We start from the raw sequence: 21,841 nt of genomic DNA on the forward strand, positions 1-21,841 counted from the left end.
AAAAAAAAAAAAAGCAAACAACACAGTAGGAAAAGGAGTAACAGACGCGAAAAGGTAATTTACAGAAGAGGAAACCCAATGGCCCAATGCATATGAGGAAATGCTCCAAGTCACTGGGAATCAGGGAAATACAAAACACACCCCAGAAAGGATATTATTTCACACCCATCAATTTGACAAAAATGAAAATGTTGGTAATACTATTTGTTGGTGGAGGGGCACCTGGGTGGCTCAGTCGGTTTAGCCTCTGCCTAAAGGTCATGATCCCAGGGTCCTGAGATCCAGTGCCCCTCGAAGCTCCCTGCTCAGCGGAGAGTCGGCTTCCCTCTGCCCCTCCCTCTGCTCATGCTTGCTCTCTCTCTCTCTCTCTGAAATAAGTAAATAAAATCTAAAAAAAAAAAATTACTACTTGTTGGTGAAAAAATAGAAAATTCCAACCATTGCTGGTGGGAAAATGCAGATTGGTATGCATAGTCAGAAAGCCACTGTCATTATTCAGTAAAGTTTAAGATAGGCATACCGTACAATCTAATAGTTTGACCCCTAGGGCCAAGCCCTAGAGTAATTCTTGCACATGATGCCAAACAGATATGTGTATGAATTTCATTCAGCATTATTTTGGTGACAAATAACTGTAAACAATCCAAATGTTCATCAACAAGGCAATGGAGGGGCGCCTGGGTGGCTCAGTGAAGGGACCAACTCTTGATTTCAGCTCAGGTCATGATCTCAGGTTCGTGAGATCAAGCTCCACAGCCTTGCTCTGTGTTCAGCTAGGAGTCTACTTCCTCTCTCCCTCTGCCCCCCCTTCAACGCTCTCCTGCTCTCTCTAAATAAATGAATAAAGAAATAAAGAAATAAAATCTTTTAAAAAACCCAATGCAATGGATAAGTAATTATATATTCCTACAATGAAATTCTATACAACAGTGAAAATAAATGCACTGAAGCTTCATGTATCAACATGGATGAATCCCACAAACATAATGTAAATGAATATATATAATATAACATAATATAACATAATATAACATAATATAATATAATGAATACATATATATAATATGTACATACTAATGAATATATAGTACATCGCATATATATGTGTATAAACATTGTCTATATAATATATAAAACTGACAATAATATATAGTGTGTATGTATGTTAGAATATATATATGTATGGGGTAGACTACCACAGAAACAGTGTTTAAAAACATACAATCTGTTGTATATTTTTTTTAAAGTTTTGTTTTTTTTTTTTTAAGTAAACCCTATATCCAATGTAGGGCTCAAACTTATGACCCGAGATCAAGAATCTCATGCTCTACCAACAGAAGCCAGGTGCCCCTCTGTTTTATATTTTAGAAATGCGCACCTATGTAATGGAATTTTGAAAGCATCAGTGGGGGTAATAAATAATTAATTCTGGAAAACAGTTCACCTGATGGGAAGGGAGTATAATGCAATCAGAGAAGGGCACAAAGGGAAATTCCACTGCATCCCTAATATTTTCCTTCAAACCGGGAATTGGTACATAGGTTGTCAATAGAGTAGTATTTCTATTTTAAACCTTTTTAAAATTTTATTGTGGAAACTTTCAAATATATATACAAAAGTAGAAAAAATAGCATAACATAGCACCATGTACCCAGTGCCCAGCTTCAACAATTTGATAGTCTGTCTTGTTTCTCATATACTCCCATCAAAATCCCCACACAAGAATTATTTCTAAGAAACTCCAAGGCATCATATTATTTCATTCATTAATATCTGTTTCAGTTTTCTTACAATTTCGCTAAGAAATAATTAACTTTGTCACTAAAAAGCCACTATATTTATGCAGTCATCATTGTCCTAAAACCTTATATTTGTATAGAGTTTCAGAGTTTTAGAAGTACTCCCATTTATAGTATATATTTCTTTTGAGCCTAGCAATAGCATCATGAAATATGAAGGGGAGGTTATTACTTTTATGTCAATTTTGCTTACTCATCGTCTCTGGGAACTGAACTCTTCTAGATTAAACTGTTTCCAAGTTTGTGTCCTTTATAGAAAGGCACAAGGACACACACACACACACACACACACAGAGAGAGAGAGAGAGAGAGAGGAAGAATTACCATATGCACACAGTTAACTATGCAATATTCTAATAGAGTTGTTAAGCCCCCACATGTCTAGCAGGAAGGCAGCACCTCGTCAGACTAATGAATTGAGCTGATACTGCTCACAGGTACTTATTTGCATGTGGGTGATTACACCTTCACTAAATACTGCCACGATGACAAATCCTGCTTCAATCATTGCCATAGAATTTTGTAAAATCAGTGATGATTGTTTTAAAGAGCTTTTCTGGGGACACCTGGGTGGCTCAGTCGGTTAAGCAGCTGCCTTCAGCCCGGGTCATGATCCCAGGATCCTGGGATCGAGTCCTACATCGGGCTCCTTGTTCAGCAGGGAGCCTGCTTCTCCCTCTCTCTCCCTCTGCTTGTGCTCTCTCTGTCAAATAAATAAAATCTTTAAAAAAAAAAAAGAGTTTTTCTGTAACAATTCCCATGTTTGGGTGTTTGAAGAATTTAGTCTCCCACAGAAGTGATTTTTTTCTAATATATTTGTAACTGTGGTGAGTAAAATTTGTAATGAAGAACAATTTAAAAATATCTCTTATCCTAGCATCATTTCACACACTTATTCAAATGACATTTTTTGACTTCTGGCTTCTGATTAGGATGTAAAAAGCTGGAAAGTCTGCTCCCACTTATAAAAAAGCAGGCTGCATAATTTGCATAATCACAGCTGTTTAAAATCCATCAAAAAGCCACGCTCACAGGACAACCAGTTCACCCAAATCTAAAGAAAGACAGGTGTTTCCAATGAAAAACAGGATGTGAGCACAGCTGTGTACCTCAGGCAGATATTGGAAACCAGTCAAGCTGGTAGGAAGAATTCAGCTGAAATTCTTCTCTTTTTTGTCATCTCTGATCCATAAGGTAACTTTTTTCATTTTTACTTTTAATTGCAGTAAATTAACTGAAAAATTAATTTAACTGAGGTGATTTTAGTTGAATAATAGTTGACATACGATCTTATATTCATTTCAGGTGTGTACGAGCAATTTGACAATCGCATACATTACAAAATGCTCACTATGACGAGTGGAGGAACCATCTGTTGCCATACAAAGATGTTACAATATTATTATTGACTCTACTCCCTCTGCTGTACTTTCCATCCCTAGGATTTATCTTACAACTGGAAATTTATACCTCTTCATCCCCTTTTGCCTACTTTGCCTCTGCCTCCTCTCCCTCCCCTCTGGCAACCACCAGTTTGTTGTCTGTATTTATGAGTCTGTTTCTGTTGTTTTGTTTATTTGTTTTTGTTTTGTTTTCCACAGCAGCTGCATTAATTTGCTTTCTCACCAACCATGTACAAAGATTCCTTCTCCTCCACGTCCTCACCAACACTGGTGATTTCTTGTCTTTTTGATACTAGCCATTCTGACTGGTGAAATTCTGAACAAATTACTCAAGCCTGACTGTAGGATGGCAGCCGTGTATGGAACTCACAGGGAAACCAGGGACAGAGCAATACCACAAGGAGGCTTCCTCCACTAGCTCTTCCTGTTCCTGCCTTGCTCATCATCACCTGGGAGGGTTTGTGGAGAAGAGCCTGCAAGGGGGGATGCATTCTCCAACATCTATAGCTCTCAGGGTTTCTATCCTCTCCTCCTGTTGGAGGGTAGGGGCGAGTTCTGAGTTCTACGTCCCTGAACTGGGGTGGGGTCCTCTCAGTGATTCTGCTCTTCCCTTAGTGATAGATCTGGAATAGTTTGTATCCAGGACATATCCCTGTTCCTCCCACAGGAATAGAGTGTTTTTTCTTTCCTCCCACTCCCCCGTGCATCAACTCCTCACCTGGTCCTGAGGGTGACAAGATGTGTTGCTCTTTCTTCAGCAGATTGAGGGTTTTGTTCTGTAGAGGTGATAGAAAGAAAGAGCTAAGTGAAGCTCAGTGTCTTCCCCACCTGTCTTCTCTTCCTCTCTTCCAGGCAAGATGGTAGATTTTAATCCAACAATGTGAACAATTATATTAAACAAATATTCTAAGCATGCAAATTAAAAGATTTATTGTACAGCAATTTCCCATCTTCTGAAAGATGAGTAAGTCTAGACATCTGCTGTACAGCATTGAGCCTCCAGCTAACAATACTGCATTATGTACTTGAAAGTTTTAGAGAACAGATCTCACGTTAAGTATTCTTACCACAGGGGGAAAATATTTTTTTTAAGACAGAGGTTGTCATCTTAGATTTTTTTAAAAATCTTATTCAATGAATATAGCAACATACCAGGATACAAAATCAATATACAAAAATCAACTGTATTCTATACACTAACAGCAATCAGAAATTTAAACTTAAAAAAAGCATTTACCCAAAAAAAAAGTGAGTCAGTAAACTATATTTTCTGGAAAAAGGGCATTATTTACAATAGTTCTAAATATGTGAAATGCTGAGAAATAAATCCGACAAATGATGTGTAACATTCGTACACTGGAAACTCAGAGGACCACAGAGAGAAATTGAAGAAAACCTAAATAAATGGAAATAAATGGAAAGAGAGAGCACATTAATGAATAGGTTACAAGACTGGATATTGGTAACATGTCCCCTCTCTCCCAAACTGATCAAAGAAATCTATAAAATATTTTTGTAGATTTTGATAGGATGATTCTAATTCAAAGAGAAATGCATAGGACATAGCATAACCAAAAAAGCTTTGCGAATGGCAAAGCTGGAAGACCTACATTATCTGATTTCAAGAGTAAACATAAAGCTATATTAATTGAGACAGTGTGGTAAAGACAAATTCGACAATGAGACAGAATAGAGAGTCCAAAAGTAGACCTACATATATACAATCAATGCATGTTTAACAAAGTATAAAGGCATTTCAAGGGAGAAAGGATAACCTTTTCAACAAATGGTGCCGGAACAAATGAATACCCATATACAAAAAGAGAGACACAGAGACAGACAGAACTCAAAATGAATCATAGACCTGAGTGTTAAATCTTAGATAAGACTTCTAGAAGCATGACTCCTAAACCAAAAAAGTGATAAATGTGACTATCTTGAAATTAAGTAAGAAGTTTTGTTCTTTCACTGAATATGAAGTGAGTGAAAAAATAAGCCACAGACTGGAATCAAACATTTGTGAATTATATATCTGCAAAAAGATTTGTACCAACAACATACGGAGAATTCTTACAACTCAATAATAAGAAGGTACATAACCCAATAAAATATGGTGCAAGATAAGTGAACGGTAAATAAGCACATGAACAGATATTCAACCTCATTAGTCGCCAGGGAAATGCTAATTAAAACTACAGTAAAACACCATTACACACCTATTAGGATGACTAGACTGACCCTACCAAGTGTTGGTGAGAATGTAGAGCAACCGGATGTCTCATACTCTGGTGGTACGAATGCCAATATGGTAAACCACCTGAAAACAGTTGGGTGGTTTCCTAAAAAGTTGAATATATACATTCCATATAACACAGCCATTCCACTCCTAAGTATTTACCAAAGAAGAAAGAAATGTATCACCATACAATAAATAGTATACAGATGTTCACAGCAATATTATTTATAATAAGCCAAAACTGGAAGCAATCCAAATGTCTCTCAACAGGTGAATAGATATACTATGGCACATCCACACAATGGAGTATGTTCAACCATAAAAAGAAATGAACAACTGTTGCAAGCAACAATATGGATTAATCTTGGAATAGTTACACTTAATAAAACAAAAGCCAGGTAGTAAAAAGAGTATATACTATAGGATTCCATTTGTATAAAATTCTACAAAATGAAAATCTAGGGCGCCTGGGTGGCTCAGTTGGTTAAGTGACTGCCTTCGGCTCAGGACACGATCCTAGAGTACCCCGAATCAAGTCCCGCATCAGGCTCCCTGCTCAGCGGGGAGTCTGCTTCTCCCTCTGACCCTCTTCCCTCTCATGTTCTCTCTCTGTCTCATTCTTTCTCTCTCAAATAAATGAATAAAATCTTTTTAAAACACTGAAAATCTACAGTGACAAAGCAGAGAACTACTGTTTGCCTGGAGAAGGAGGGGAGGGCAGGGAAAGGCAGGAAAGAGAGACTTACAAGGGGTCATAAAGAAATTGTGGAGTTGGTTACAGGGGTATATACATATGTCAAAACCTATCAAATTGTACTATTTTATGTGCATAGTTTACTGGATGTTAATTATACCTCAATAAATCTGTGAAAATGACAACAGCCACTCTTAAAATTGTGATCCAAATTATGAAGACTAATACACATACTCTTCAGTAATCTGCTTTTGTTTTGGTAGCATACTCTTTATCCTAACCCAAACTATCAGAAAACAATCTGCTCAAAAGGTAATCAACAGGACAATTTTATTAAGACAAACACTCAGTCTAAAATGATTGTCTTTGAGGCACCTGGGTGGCTCAGTCACTTAAGCGTCTGCCTTCAGCTCTGGTCCTGATCCCGGGGTCCTGATATCGCGGCCCCCATCCAGCTCCTTGCTCAGCAGGGAGCCTGCTTCTCCCTCTCCCTCTGCCTGCCACTCCCCTGCTTATGCTCTCTCTCTGTCAAATAACTAAAATAAAATCTAATAAATAAATAATAAAATAAAATAATCGTCTTTGTCATGCTTTTCTTCTTTCCCCATTATCAGTGGTTTTGGTGGGCCAAAGAGACAATTCTATTATATTCATACATCCTCCAATGTTAAACTTCACATATAATGTCAGAAAATATTTCCTATACTTTGGCCTTTTTCTAATTAACTTTCTTATTATTCTTGCTCTGTATTGTTCATAACAGTAAAAATTTGAAAAACATGATGTTTATTATTAGAGGATATATTGTAGCATAAATAGCACACAGAATGGAAATAATTAGGAAAACAGCAATTAAAAGTTGCAAGAGCAAATAAGATCGATAAACCACTAGCCAGACTTATCCAAAAGAAAAGAGAAAAGACCCAAATTGATAAAATTATGAATGAAAGGGGAGAGATCATGACTAACACCAAGGAAAAAGAAACAATTATTATTAGAAATTATTATCAACAACTATATGCCAATAAACTGAGCTACCCAGAAGAAATGGATGCCTTCCTAGAAACCTAGAAACTGCCAAGACTGAAACAGGAAGAAATTGACAACCTGAATAGGCCAATAACCAGTAACGAGATTGAAGCAGTGACCAAAAACGTCCCAAAAACAAGAGTCCAGGGCCTGATGGATTCCCTGGGCAATTCTACCAAACATTCAAAGAAGAAATAATACCTATTCTCCTGAAGCTGTTTCAAAAAATAAAAACAGAAGGAAAACTTCCAGACTCATTCTATGAGGCCAGCATTACCTTAATCCCCAAACCAGGCAAAGACCCCATCAAAAAGGAGAATTTCAGATCGATATCCCTGATGAATATGGATTCCAAAATTGTCAACAAAATCCTAGCTAATAGGATCCAACAATACATTAAAAGGATCATCGACCACGACCAAGTGGGATTTATCCCCGGGATGCAAGAGTGGTTCAACATGCGCAAATCAATCAATGTGATAGAACACATTAATAAGAGGAGAGAGAAGAACCATATGGTCCTCTCAATTGATGCAGAAAAAGCATTTGACAAAATACAGCACCCTTTCCTGATTAAAACTCTTCAGAGTATAGGGATAGAGGGAACATTCCTCAGGTTCATAAAATCCACCTATGAAAAACCCACAGCAAATATCATCCTCAATGGGGAAAAGGTGAGAGCCTTTTCCTTAAGATCAGGAACACGACAAGGATGCCCACTCTCGCCACTATTGTTCAACATAGTACTAGAAGTCCTGGCAACAGCAATCAGACAACAAAAAGAAATAAAAGGTATTCAAATTGGCAAAGAAGTCAAACTCTTTTTGCAGATGACTTGATACTTTATGTGGAAAACCCAAAAGACTCCACCCCCAAAATACTAGAACTCATACAGCAATTCAGCAATGTGGCAGGATACAAAATCAATGCACGGAAATCAGTTGATTTCTTATACACTAACAATGCAACTGTAGAAAGAGAAATTAGAGAACCGATTCCATTTACAATAGCACCAGAAACCATAAGATACCTCGGAATAAACCTAACCAAAGAGGTAAAGGATCTATACTCTAGGAACTACAGAACACTCGTGAAAGCAATTGAAGAAGTCACAGAAAGATGGAAAAACATTCCATGCTCATGGATTGGAAGAATAAATATTGTTAAAATGTCTATGCTACCCAGAGCAATCTTACCTTCAATGCCATCCCAATCAAAATTCCAATGACATTTTTCAAAGTGCTGGAACAAACAATCCTAAAATTTGTTTGGAATCAGAAAAGACCCCAAATCGCCAAGGAAATGTTGAAAAAGAAAACAAAGCTAGGGGCATCACGTTGCCCGATTTCAAGCTATATTACAAAGCAGTGATCACCAAGACAGCATGGTACTGGCACAAAAACAGACATATAGACCAATGGAACAGAATAGAGAGCCCAGATATGGACCCTCAACTCTATGGTCAAATAATCTTCGACAAAGCAGGAAAAAACATGCAATGGAAAAAGTCTCTTCAATAAATGGTGCTGGGAAAATTGGACAGCTACATACAGAAGAATGAAACTCAACCATTCTCTAACACCATACACAAAGATAAACTCAATGGATGAAAGACCTCAATGTGAGACAGGAATCCATCAAAATCCTAGAGGAGAACATAGGCAGTAACCTTTTCGACATTGGCCACAGCAACTTCTTTCAAGATACTTCTCCAAAGGCTAGTGAAGCAAAAGCAAAAATGAACTTTTGGGACTTCATCAAGATAAAAAGCTTCTGCACAGCAAAGGAAACAGTCAACAAACAAAGAGGCAACCCACAGAATGGGAGAAGATATTTGCAAATGACACTACTGATTTCCAAGATCTATAAAGAACTTCTCAAACTCAACACCTAAAAAACAAATAATTAAGTCAAAAAATGGGCAGAAGTACCTAGGTGGCTCAGTTGGTTAAGGTCATGATCCCAGGGTCCTGGGACTGAGCTCCACATCAGACTCCCTGCTCAGTGAGGATCCTGCTTCTCCCTCTCTCTCCCTCTGTCAAATGAATAAATAAAATCTTTAAAAAAAAAATAATGGGCAGAAGACATGAACAGACACTTCTCCAAAGAAGACATACAAATGGCTAACAGACACATGAAAAAATGTTCATCATCATTAGCCATCAGGGAAATTCAAATCAAAACCACACTGAGATACCACCTTACACCAGTTAGAATGGCAAAAATGGACAGGGAAAGAAACAACAAATGTTGGAGAGGTTGTGGAGAAAGGGGAACCCTCTTACACTGTTGGTGGGAATGCAAGTTGGTACAGCCACTTTGGAAAACAGTGTGGAGGTGCCTCAAAAAATTAAAAAGAGAGCTACCCTATGACCCAGCAATTGCACTCCTGGGTATTTACCCCAAAGACACAGATGTAGTGAAAAGAAGGGCCATATGCACCCCAATGTTCATAGCAGCAATGTCCGCCATAGCCAAAGTGTGGAAAGAGCCGAGATGCCCTTCAACAGATGAATGGATAAAGAAGATGTGGTCCATATATACGATGGAATATTACTCAGCCATCAGAAAGGATGAATACCCAGCTTTTACAACAACATGGATGGGACTGGAGGAGATGATGCTAAGTGAAATAAGTCAAGCAGAGAAAGTCAATTATCATATGGTTTCACTTATTTGTGGAACGTAAGGAAGAGCATGGAGGACATTAGGAGAAGGAAGGGAAAAATGAAGGGGGGAATCGGAGGGAGAGATGAACCATGAGAGACTATGGACTCTGAGAAACAAACTGAGGGTTCTAGAGGGGAGGGGGGTGGGGGGATGGGTTAGCCCAGTGATGGGTATTAAGGAGGGCACGTACTGCATGGAGCACTGGGTGTTATACGAAAACAATGAATCGTGGATCACTACATCAAGAACTAATGATGTATTGTATGGTGACTAACATAACACAATTAAAAAAAACAGTTGTAAAAGCAAAAAGGATATTTTATCTTCCTAGAATATTTTTGCTTAGTTCATTACTCTTTCTTATTTAACAATAAAATAAAACATGTAAGATGTGAATTTTTCTCTGATGACTCCTTTGTCCAGAATTGGTATGTTTTGATATGATTGCTTTTCATATCTAAATATGATATGACTTTCAAATAATTAAACTTCTAAATATTAAAGTCTTTACTTAAACTTTAATCTAAAAATGATTAGATTTTTAAACATCTGTGATTGATTTTTACTTATAGTTCATCTCATATAGTAAGAGAAAGAGGTCTGTTTAGTTTTGACAGGGGCGCCTGGCTGACTCAATCAGTAGATCATGTGACTCTTGATCTCAGGGTTGTAAATTTGAGCCCCATGTTGGGTGTAGAGATTACTTTAAAAAAAATAAATCTTTAAAAAAATTTAGTTTTGACATTTATTAAGATTTTCTCCAGTTTAACGTATGAATTTTTTGTTGTTGTTGTTTTTTTTTCCAAAGATTGTATTTGTTTGACAGAGACAGACACAGCGAGAGAGGGAACACAAACAGGGGGAGTGGGAGAGGGAGAAGCAGGCTTCCCGTGGAGCAGGGAGCCCGATGTGGGGCTCGATCCCAGGACCCTGGGACCATGACCTGAGCTGAAGGCAGACGCTTAACGACTGAGCTACCCAGGTGCCCCCGTATGAATGGTTTTGTAAATGTTACATTAATTAGGAAAGAAAGTACAGTCACTTAGGTAAAAATTTCAATATTAGGGAAGCATGGGTGGCTCTGTCAGTTCAGCATCTTGACTCTTGATTTCAGCTCAGGTTGTAATCTCAGGGTTGTGGGACTGAGCCCCGTGTCCAGCTCCATGCTGAGCATGGAGTCTGCTTGAGATTCTCTCTCTCTCCGTCTGCCCTCCCTCACCATCTTTCTCTAAAATAAATATTTTTTTAAAAGTTCAATTATTAAATCAACTCTACTGTAATATTTGTATCTTCCTTGTTTATCCTCAAATTTTTTATTTTGAAAAATTTCAAACCTATAGTAAAATTAAAAGAATATCCCTTATACCCTTCACCTAAATTCACTGTTAACATTTTACCACATTTGTATAGATAGATACAATTTGTTTTTATGTATCTTAACAGAAAGACAGATTTTTTTTGCAGAATCATTTAAAAATAAGTTTTAGATATAAAAAATTCAGCATCTATCTCCTAAAAACTAGGACATTTTTCTACATAAACAGAATTCTATTATGATAATGAAGAAATTTGATTTGTTTTTTAATACAAAAACATATTCGAGTTTCCTCAATTGTCTCAATATTGTCCTTTAAAACTTTATTTCCACCAAGTTGATAGAATAAATGAGAGGAATTATATGCAGAAAATGCATTTGATCAAATTGAACATCCTTTCATGATTAAAAAATAATTTTCAGCAAATGAAGTCTAGAGGAAATAGCCTTCTAAAAAAAGTTACCTGTGAAAAACCTACTGCTAACATCACATGTAATGGAAAATTATTGAAAGTTTTCTTCCTGAGATCGGAAACAACACATGGACAGCCACCATAACCACTCCTAAACATATGTGTGTGTGTGCTCATGCACATATATATATATGAGATCCTAGCCAATGCAATAAACAAAAAATAAATACAAAAACAGTGTAATGATTAGAAAGAAGTAGTCCTGTCATTACTCACAGATGACATGATTGCATACACAGAAACACTAAAACCACCCAAACTATCAAAACTAAAAAGAGAATTTAGCAAAGTTGCTGGTTAGAAGCTCAGAATGATGTTTCTACCTATTAACAATAACAATAAAAAATAGTTGGAGAATAAAATAAAAATCAATACCATACACAGTAGCACCAAAAAATATCAAGTACATAGGACATCAAGCTATTGAAAGATGTACTACATGGATGTACCGAGAACTTTAAAACATTGCTAAGAAGCTTTAGAGAATGACTAAATAAATGAGGAAAATAACATGCTTATGAATTGGAAGACCCAAACTATAAAGTGAATTCTCCCAAATCTGTTTATATATTCAATGTAATCCCAATTATCCAGCAGGTACGTTTCGTGGAAACGATAAGCTGATTCTAAATTTTACATGGAGATGGAAAGAACATGGAATGGCCAAAGCAAATTTGAAGAACAAAGTCAGGAGTTTCTACACTACCAGGTAACAAGATTTATTACTAAGCTACACTGGGATATTGATGCAATGATGAACAAACAGACCAATGAAACCATGGTACTTTGTCACAACAGCCACAGGAAACTAACATGGGGACAACTGAAGATCTGCTAGGTGCCTCCATACCCATCCCCACAGTCACACGTACATTCTCATCTCTATGACCTGGATCTGCTCGTATATTCCATCACTACCTCTCATGGTGTAGTTAGGATAGTTTCTTCAGATATATGCAACAAGCAGCTGTATCTAGTTCACTGTTAGCTCATCTCTTGAGCATTTAATTTTAGTGATTCTATTTTTCATTTCCAGAACAATAACTATTTTCTAATTTCTCATGTTCCTTTTTCATCTTTTGTTTCACTTGAAATCTATTTCTTTTTTATCATTTTAAACATATATATTGTCAATTTCAATTAGTTCTAGGGGCGCCTGCCTGGCTATGTCAGTAGAGCATATGACTCTTGATCTTGGGATTGTGAGTTCCAACCCCACATTGGGTGTAGAATTACTTAAAAAACAAAAAACAAAAAACATCCTAAATTAAAAAAAATAGTTCTAATATTTCTAATTATAGAGTTAACACTCATGTTTGTGACATTGATTGATTTCCTCCCTAGATTGTTTTTTATTTGCATTTGTCTTCAGCAGTGATTGATTATTCTATGAGTGTCTCCCGTACCTAGAGTTATGAGAAAAGTTTCATGTTTACATCTTCAAGGGAACCAGATTTCTCATGGCTGACTTCTTCCCTCATCCCAAACTGTGGTCAAGTATCTACTTTCCAGCACTGCTCAGGGAGAGTGGACACTGTTATGCTGATCCATTAAGCCAAGACAGCATGTTGAGACTGCGAGGCTCATGCAGGGCACTCAGCCCTTGCTTTTTCACTTTGTGTATACCTGTGTCACTATTTGGCCATTAGAAACTCGGTCCCCAACCACCATGGGCTTTAGCTCCTACTTGCTCTTCTCATTTTGATTTCCATTTTTGCTTTGAATATCAATGATTACAGTCTTTTGAGCTCATCTATATAAGTATTTATAAGATAGCCCATTCAAAAGGAACAGGCAGAAGGGGGAATCAGAAACTTATGTGGCTAAGTTTGGGGTGCCCATTGGGTACCCATGTGGCTATGTAGGATAGATCATTGTGTGTTCGTAAGAGTGTACCTCTCACAGGAGAAGTTAGAGTTGGAAAGAAAAATGTTGTTGTCATCAATATTTAAATTATTTTTAGAAGTCTGGATGAGCTCAGCCAGGGTAAGAATTCTCTAATCCAATATTCTAGGCTCACTTCCTCCATTTCCCCAACTACTATTCACTAAGAAAATAAATTAGGAAATATTTCAAAAGTATAGATAACTACAGAAAATAATATAATAAATTCTCAACTACACACTGCCAAGTTTTTTTAAATAGATATTAACATTTTGCCATATTTCTTCAGATGTTTCTCTTTTTGAGAATCAAAGTATTACAAAAAAATTTTTTTAAATAGCTCATTCATATAAGCTGAGATTGTGACATTACTGGAAGGTCAAATATTTGGCTTTTAAAAGGGATATGTATTCTGTGTACTTTTTAGTCAGAGGGACATATTTAGTCTTATTTATGCCAGGTATGGTGGTTTTTATTTTTTGGCATTTTTGGAATTTCTTTCACCTTCTTTTTCAGCATTCTTCTTGATATCTGATGACACGTCAGGGGATATAAAAATAAGTTACTATAAGCCCTAAAATCTTTAATGCAGTCATTTTGAAATTTTTATTTTAAATTTATATATCAAATAGCACTTAATTTTTAAGAAAAGAGGCCAGTAATACACATGCTTTTGATACTACAAACACTAGTCTAGCCATTAACACTTGTTTAATTCGGGAAGAAATAAAGCTAAAGTAAAGTATTTGGATGACAGTTTCTGCAAAATTTATTTTAAATCAATATTTATTCTGAACCTTGTCATCATGGGGTTAGGCTTCTATCTTTAATAAGAAGGCCCATGATCTTCCCTACATTATCCAGAAACCTGTTTTAATTTTTCTAAAGACTGTTGACTTGTAATGTGAAACTATAATAACTGTTATAGAAAATTGTAAGTAGAAAATGGTGTTGGTTTACTTAATGTTGAAAACCATGTCATCAGAGGTTAAATTTATGTGTTTATTTTCAGTTTACAAGGTCTTATATGGTCTCTTTGTCTTGCTCCCTACCCTGATCTTTTTTTCTTTCTCTCCTACTGCCTCTCCAGACCCACTGACTTCTCAGCTCTTCCTAGAACACTCCAGACATACTCTCAACAAAGCCCAGCTTGATCCTTCTGGAACACCCTGTTCTGATATCGGCCTGGCTAATTCCCTCAACTCCTTCATGCTTTTGCTTAAAGATAACTTTCTCAGCGAAGCCTACTTACTCTGACACCCAATTTAAAGTTGTAACGTGCCCACCGCCCCAGCCCTTCCCATCCTCCCTGCACTGATCTTTGCTTTTTCTCTTCTATAGCTTACCACTGTCATTTTTGCCCTCGAAATAATAGGTGGCTTTATCATCTATGCCATGTAACTTATTATCTTTACTGTTTACTTCTGTGTGCACACATACCCTGGGGCAGGGATCTCTGTAGTTCATTGCTGTTTTGTTGTTGACAATCACAAATATATCTCAAAAGCAGAGATAACATATAGAACACGGTAGGTGCTCAATAAATAGTTGTGGAATCGAACCTTTGAGCCTTATTTTTTTCCCTATTAACTCTGACTTCACCAACATTACAATAAATTTTTCAATCAGTAGAAGAATACTATAGAGTCTCTTGAATTTAGGAAAAGCATTTTGAAGGTTGTCCTTTCAACATACCTTGTGTGAATAAAAATATGGAATGGTGGCAGGCATCACTGAAAACCCAATGTAGATGCTTGACTTTATGAAAATTAAAATCTATCAGGAAAATGGGGCACCTGGGTGGCTCAGTTGGTAAAGCGGCTGCTTTCGGCTCAGGTCATGATCCCAGGGTCCTGGGATTGAGCCCCATATCGGGCTCCCTGCTCAGCAGGAAGCCTGCTTCTCCCTCTCCCTCTGCCTGCCGCTCTGCCTACTTGTGCTCTCTATCTCTCTGTCAAATAATTAAATAAAATCTTTAAAAAAAAATCTATTAGGAAGAGAGTGTTATGGGAATATTTAAGTATTTCATTTCATAAAATCATAATGGAATTTTAATTAAATAATTACAAGAGTATAATGTTCTACAAAGAGATGTTATCAGAAGGGAAAATTTGTAACACCTGTGCCCTAAGAAGTGTGCTATAGTCTATGAATCCTGCATTAGAAGTCCAGGGACCTAGTACTGGTCGATAGCAAACCACTTAGTCACTTTGAGCAAATGGAGTCATCTGTGCAAGCCTTATATCCTCTGAGATCTAGAATTCCCCAAGTTTATATATTTGGGAGAAAAATAACAGGAAAAAAATGTCGGTCCCTTGAAAACTTTTTCATGATTTATTAAAAAATGCTTTTGAACATCCACCTTGGCCATGAGGAAATAAGTTCAGAATTACCCACCCAACTGCAAACGAAAAAGCAGACAAAAATGTAAGAAACAACAACCTTTAGACAGAAGAGAGCGCAAAGCTGTATTCCCCAGGGAAAAAGGAAACACACACACACACACACACACACACACACACACACACACACACACACACACACACACACAAGGTGGGCCCTCCACCCCGCCCCGCCATCGCCTGCAAGGAATTCCCTCAGAGAGCCCCTTACCCCCACATGCCCTCCAGTGTAGCCCTAACCATATTCTTTTCTTTTCTTTTTTAACATATAATGTATTATTTGATCAGTCTACCATATTGTTCTTTAAGTATCTGTTTCTCCTTCTCCTCAGACTATGAAGTCCTCCTGAAGGAGGAACTCTTTCCCACCTGTGTATTGATGGAACATACCACAGAGAAGACACTCAGGGAATATTTGCTCAGTGAAATAACCCCCAAGAGGAACTGGGAAATGCAGGAACCATTTACTGCCCTCTGTAGCAGACACAGCTCTATTTGCCCATCGAGAAGCCACAGCAGCCTTGGTGAGAACACGCTACCTTCACATTTGGAAACTGGAAGTTCATTACCTTGCCAGAGCCGCAGAGCTGGTAAGAGACCACCCCAAAGCATAGGCTCCTCCGGCCCCATGCTACTTCCCCCTTCTTAAAAAAGTCTGCCTTCTATAAATTCTGCATCATTTATAAACCCTTAGTCATAACAGCATAACTATAGCAAGGAGCTTTAAAGTCTTCTTGGACTGTGTAAGTGGGCAAAGTCAAGTGCAAAGATGAAAGAATCTTATGAGGGAATTTTTAAATGAATGGGAAAACAGCATATTCAAGAGCTATTGGCTTCTCAGAGGAGGAGACTCAAAATGCATTTATCCAGAGGGACCATGCTCCTGGCCACAGCTCACCATCTTACTTCTGCAGACACTGCCCGACTGACTTCACCACGTCCTTCCTAAAACATCTGTGTTGGTGTCAGACTCCCCCTGAAGCTGTAGTTCCCCAGTGGTGAGTGCTCTTCCTGTCTTGACTTGCTTCCTGGAATTCCACAGCCAGCTGGGAAAATTTTGCTCATTAAATGATATGTATAAATAGAACAATGCTAAATAGGCATGGTCAGTGAGATTATTCCCTCAGTTGAGAACACAGCTTCTGAAAGGGTATTTAAAATGAAATATAACCATTTGAGCATCCATTCTATAATAGGCAATGGGCTGGTGCGCCTGGGTGGCTCCGTCGGTTAAGCGTCTGACTCTTGGTTTTGGCTCAGGTTATGGGATGGAGCCCCACGTTGGGCTCTGTGCTCAGCGGGGAGTCTGCTTGAGGATTCTCTCTCCCTCTGCCCCTTCCCCTGTTCGCACACACTCTCTCTCTCAAATAAATAAATCTTTAAAAAAATAAAATAGAAAAAAAATAAAATAAAATAAGGCAGGAGAAACTTTTTGGGGGTGGTATGAAATTGCTTCATAAATGATTAAGGTAATTGGGTGTGGTCCTGTTTGCTAACATCAATATAGAGAGTTCATATATATATTTAATTATTTGTGTTCTGTTTTTATTACTTTCAACTCACTAGTATTTCTTCTGGAAGGGTTCTTTGGGCTATTAGCTACAAGTTTTTCCTATATGGCTACAAAGCTGTTCCATCAGAAAAACCTATATTATTTATGATTATTTTTTACAAAAGAAAAAAAAGGGGGGGTGCCTGCGTGGCTCAGTCGGTTAAGCATCTGCCTTCAGCTCAAGTCATGATCTCCAAGTCCTGGGATTGAGCCCTGCATCTGGCTTCCTGTTCAGCAGGAAGCAGATGTTCTCTCTCTCTCTCTCTCTCTCTCTCTCTCTCTCTCTCTCTCCCCCTCTCCCCCCCCCCGGCCCCTCCCCACCCTCTTTCGCTCTCAAATAAACAAATAAAATCATTTTTTAAAAAGATTTTTTGCAAAAAAATACTTTCACATCTCAAGTTTTCTGTAAAATTAAAAGCAATTTGAATGCACCTGATTCCTTTAAATGCTCTTTAGTATTTTTACAAAGTCCTCATCTCAAGCCTTTCCAAGAAAGAAAAAAAGAGAGAAAGAGAAAGACAGAAAGAGAAAGGAAAAAAAGAGAAAGAAAAAGAGATACAGAAGGAAAAAAGAAAGAGGGAGAAATCCTGCAAAGCAACGTGTTTTCCCTGGTGGTACAAGGGCACTCTAAAGACAGGCACATACCGTTCCAAGAATGTAGGTCTTATACAGTGAATATTGCAGTGACATCTCCAGCCTGATCTCCCCTTTCTCATTCTTCAAAATGCAGAATGGACAGATTTTATACAGAAATAAGAACCACTATTCTTTTCCAGCAAACATTCCTTTTCATTGCTTTCATTTAAAGCAGTGATTTTCAGTGTTGACCGTGACCAGCCAACACCAGCGTCATCTGGGCACACGTTAGAAATGCAAACGTGCTAGTTGCCCCAGAGCCACTGAATCAGAAATTCTGGGGGTAGAACCCAGCAATCTGAGTTTGACAAGCCCTCTGGTTAAATGAGAACCACTGATTTAGAGCAGCCTTTTCAAATATGGCTACACATTAGGATCGTCTGAGGCATTTAAAACGACAGGTGTCGGGTGCCTGGGTGGCTCAGTTGGTTAAGCGACTGCCTTCAGCTCAGGTCATGATCCTGGAGTCCTGGCATCGAGTCCCGCGTCAGGCTCCCTGCTCAGCGGGGAGTCTGCTTCTCTCTCTGACCCTCTTCCCTCTCATGTTCTCTGTCTCTCATTCTCTCTCTCTCTCTCAAATAAATAAATAAAATCTTTAAAAAAATAAAAAAAATAAAATGACAGGTGTCTGGGTCCCGACTCTTAAAAGTTCTACAGGTGATTCTAATAAGCAGTAACGTTTGAGAACCACTGCTTTAGGCCTTATTTTACTCCTTACCAATGAAAATAAGTCTGTTTGGAAAAAGATATCAGCTCAGTGGGCTGGATCCACTTATTAGAAGAAACCAAGTGCAGGCACGTTCCTGAAGAGACCTTGGTTATATGTAAAGGCAGATTCCAGGCACCCGTGACTCCCCTGGGCCATCTGAATCCCATATGCTTCTCTCTGTCCCCAGCTGTCCCAGGGGGCACCTGGAGCTCAAGCCCAACAGATGTCGCCTGAGAGCAACTGGAAGCAGGCTGGTGGGAAATGATGAGTTTAAACTTGATTCTTACATTTGATGCGACTTGAGTTTCAGATTTGGGAGCAAAACTTTTTCTAACCTATGGCTACTAGCATGGATCATCTATTGTAAAACAAACAGAAGCATAATTTGAGATACAAAGCCCATGTTCCTTCCAGTTCTATCACATGGCCTTGGTGGGACCTTCCCTGCCCTCCCATAGTTGCTTTATTTCAGCACCTATGAGGCTGTCTTCAAGGTAATCAGTCTGTATCTCCCGTTGCCAGTAGGCTGCAAACACACAATGCATTTTATACATCTCTGCACCTCCAGGACCCAGTGTTCTGCAAATATTCATGAATCCTCATTGAATGAGTCCATGAATGAACTATGAAAGCTACTCTCGATCTCTAAGCAAAAATTTGTATATTCTGTCAGCAGCCACAAAATAAACAGGCTCGTGGCTTTCAGCAAGGCAGGAGCTATAAAAATGGTTTTTACCACAGAGGACCGTGTGTCTCCTTCTCTTAATTTTCCCTCATTCTCAACAAAATAACTGATCTTTATAAAACTAGAAGGTTGAATTAAAAAAAAGAAGAAGAAGAAGTTCTGATCTTTTAGGGAAAGGAGAGTGGGATGCACTTAAATCCCTTCAAAATCAATGCAATGACAGGACAAAATATCCTTCAGGAAAGTTTGCCTCTGCAGTAGGTGTGTTTACATGGTTCTATCCACACAAATTGCTCACGCACCTGTGCTGGGGGCAACAGTGACATAAAAATACGTTTTTGCAAATAATTAAAGCCATAGGATACTTTAACCATTTACTTAGGGCCTATATTCTAAACATATTCTGTATTAAAAAAAACAAACAAACAAGGTGGGGTTGGGGGGTTGACACTTTTATTGTAAGGGGCCAAATAGTGAATATTTAAGTTTTGTGAACCATGTGGTCAGGTGGGGCAACTACTCGACTCTATCTTCGATAACACGAAAGCACCATACATAAATAAATGGGTAAGGCTATGTTCCAATAAAATTTCATTTACAAGAAAAGGGAGTGGGCCGGATTTGCCCATTGGCTGTATTTTACCCACCTCTGATATAAATGAATACTTGTAGTGGGCCTATTTCCCTTTCCTCTGTGTTATGTTTAAAGACAGCCTGGGTTTTCAGCTTCCAGGTTGCTAAAGGATCCGAAAATGCTACTCGGGACCTGTCCACAGCACTCTGCAGCAGGTGATCACATTCACAATGCAACGGCCCGCAAAGCATGCCTCGTCAGCCCTTGACCCCAAATCCCCTCATTCTTATCGTTCATTTCTCACCTTCCCTTTACCTCCACCTTGGTTATTCTTTCTTCTACAGCCCAGATTTTCTGAAAACGTGGAGTGCAGACCACTTGCGTCAGAACCTCTCAGAAATGCTTATTAAACACGTAGGTTTACAGGCCCACCAACATTTTACTGAAACACAATCCCCGGATGTAGAGCCCAGGAATCACGTTCCAACAAGCACTCAGGCAAGGGGGGATCCTGGTAAAGTTTAAGAATCACTGCTAACCTGGTCGTGATCTCAGAGTGGAGAGATGAAGGGGGGGGGTTGCTCTGCGCTCAGCGGGGAGTCAGCGGGAAGCGCCTCTCCCTCTGCCCCTCCCCCCCATTCGCGCATGCGCCTGCGCGCGCTCTCACTAAATCAATCTTAAAAAAAAGAAGAATCACTGCTAACCTGCCACCCTCTCTCCCAGCGCCATCTCACCAAGACTAGTACTACTTCCATGTAACCAAAAGCTTCGGGGGCTTCTCACTGGGGGTAGAACGGACTTCCTAGCTCCCCGTTTCTTATTTCCTAATGGTGCAATCTTATGTTGTAATATTTATGACGGTCTCCATAGTTGTTGGCTGAGTTCAGACAATAGTGTCCCTGACAGAGGGTACCCAACCGAAAGACTTCCAGCTTTGGACAGGCTGAGTTGTCAGGCAGCTCCTCCCCCGTGGGCGCGTTATTAAAACTCCCTGGGTCTTTCTGGGTCTCAACTGGCTCAACTTTAAAATAAGGACAGTATTAAACGCTTGCAGCAGGTTGTTGGGAAGGTAAAATGATATAAAACATACAAAAGCACTTAGGCGTTCGATAGTGGCATTCAGTAATGGATGATGGTTCCACCCCATGGCCCACCTTTTCACTCTATAAATGTGGCTCAGGTGTATTCCTTTGTCTCACTTTAGTCTCCACACTCCTTGGAGCTCAGAAATCCCTGCTTAGCCATCTCTTTATTCATTTATCGGACGAATATGTGCCCAACATCTGAGAAGTACTATGCACTATGTCCTTGGGAATCCAGAAGTGAGAAAAAACAGAGATTCTGCTCTTTGGGAGTTCACAGTACAGGGAGAGAGAGAAACTATATATAAAATAACCAACAAGGTAGAGCGGTGGTTCTCGATGGGGTGGGGGGTAGGGGCTGCCTCTAGGGGACATTTGGCGATGTCTCGAGACAGTTTTGGTTGTCACACCTAGGGGAAAGATGCTTCTGGCTTCTAGCGGGCCGAGGCCAAGAATGCTGCAAAACCTCCTACAACCTCAAATGTATTTACAGCAACTGAATGAAGCCTAATTCAAAAGGCTAACACTGTATGATTTCACTTATCTGTCATTTTGGAAAAGACAAAACCGTAGAGACAGAATATATGTGTGGGGGCTGAGTGTGAATCCTGTCCCAGCCCTTCTGCATAACACAGCCTACAGGGTCACTTTGATTCTGTCATTCTCTAAATGTACAACCACCCACGCATTCAAACCCT

The sequence above is a fragment of the Callorhinus ursinus genome, unplaced genomic scaffold (assembly GCF_003265705.2).
Source record: "Callorhinus ursinus isolate GAN/ISIS: 27379988/994484 unplaced genomic scaffold, GSC_fseal_2.0 scaffold11, whole genome shotgun sequence".
NCBI classification, from domain to species: Eukaryota; Metazoa; Chordata; class Mammalia; order Carnivora; family Otariidae; genus Callorhinus; species Callorhinus ursinus.